We start from the raw sequence: 1,852 nt of genomic DNA, 5'->3' as shown, positions 1-1,852 counted from the left end.
TTTCTTTGGAATGGGACAAATATGGATCTCTTTCAATCAGTTGGCCAAGGAACTTTCTTAAAATTTTTTTGGCATAGATGAGGGGGTGGCTCCAGTGCTTCATCTGCTTGCTGAATCATTTCACTTGGCACTCCTTCAATTCCTCAAGCCTAGTCTTTGGCTAATGCCTTCAGTGCAGCTTGAATTTCTTTCTTCAGGCGTAAAAGGACATGGATAAGTCCAAAAAGTATTGTTAGAAAATCTTAGAAACTTTTATTAAATGAACATATAAAAACATGAAGCTGGTTTTTTTTCTTGATATAGACTCAATCTCTCTAAACTTTCCCCCAAGAATTATGGGCTTTTCTATTTTCACCACTTTAAAACAAGATATATATACACACACATCACCATCCCCTCCCCATCAATTTGATTAGCATATAATCCATATATAATCAGACAATTCAATAGTTCAACCACATCAAGAAGAGTTGTATAATTATCACCAGGATCAGTTTTAGAACATTTTAATCAGTTTTGTATGCATCAGTATTAGCTCCCCATTTCTCCCCTATCACCTCTGGCATAACCTCAAGAAACCATTAATCTAATTACTGTCTCGATAGATTTACCTACCTTGAATTTCATATACAGAAAAATAGTTTTTTTTAAACTAATAAGAATAAAACAAATGAAAGCCTCAGTTGAAAAGAAAAAAAAATTACAAACTAAAACCCGTGTAAACAGATCATAAGGGAGATAAAATATTCTTTGAATTTTGGAACAAAAATAGGGGAAAAACTCTGAAGAAAGATAAAGACTATATGGATAAGTTTTCTCATTGTAATTATTGTAGGACAGGTTTGCTTGCCTTGAAGAATGAGCAGGGGTATTATCATGATGGAAATTTTTTTCTCAGCATTCCTGGGTTTTTTTTTCTCACCAAGGCAGTTTTCAACTTCTTCATATTCACCATGAACGCCTGTGTTCAAGGGAATTATGAAACTTACCTCTTTGGAATTCTAAAAACAGTCTCAAAAACACTCTGCACTTAATTTCCTATCTTAAATTTAACCTCCCAGAAGAATCCCTCAGAAGTCACTGTTTTGGTTAGACCTCTGTTTTCTTTTTTTATAAATCATTTTATTGGGGGCTCTTACAGCTCTTATAATAATTCATACATCAATTGTATCACGAACAATGTACATATATTGCCATCATTATTAAAAAACCTTTTCTTTCTACTTGAGCCATTAGAATGAGCTCCTCTTTTTTCTCTCCCTCCCCCCTTGTGAACCCTTAAAAACTTAGAAACTATTCTTATTTCCATATCTTATACCATCCACTGCCTCCCTTCACCCACGTTTCTGTTGTTCACTGGTGGGGGGTGAGGTTGGGGGGGCATTTTATGTCAATCTTTGGGATTGGTTCTCCCTGTCTCACCCTTCTGTGCCCCCTTCTCCCTATCCTCATGGTATTGCTATTCCCATTTCTGTTCCTGGGAGGTTTATCTGTCCTGGATTCATGTGTTGGTACTTATCTGAACCAGTGGACATGCTTCCGTCTAGCTGTGTTTGTAAGGTACCACCAGCACACCTCTTTTTGTAAGACAACCCAATGAGACTAACACAAGTCTATTGCTGAGAGAATTTGTCAGCAAACCATCTACTAATCAAAATAATGTTATGGTTTTCCTTTGAAACATGTTTTGTTAGGAATATACCCGTGTATGTATGAACTAGAACCCTAATAGCAAAATATATTTATTTCCCTCATAAACAAATAGACAAAATATTGTACTCTCTAGAACAAGATGCTAAAGTACCAATAAATTTATAGAATGTTATCTAATTCTATCAAAAAATAAAGAAAA

Source organism: Echinops telfairi, unplaced genomic scaffold (assembly GCF_000313985.2).
Source record: "Echinops telfairi isolate 266 unplaced genomic scaffold, ASM31398v2 ScPeMD7_7469;HRSCAF=8507_0, whole genome shotgun sequence".
NCBI classification, from domain to species: domain Eukaryota; kingdom Metazoa; phylum Chordata; class Mammalia; order Afrosoricida; family Tenrecidae; genus Echinops; species Echinops telfairi.
This window is presented reverse-complemented; position numbering follows the sequence as displayed.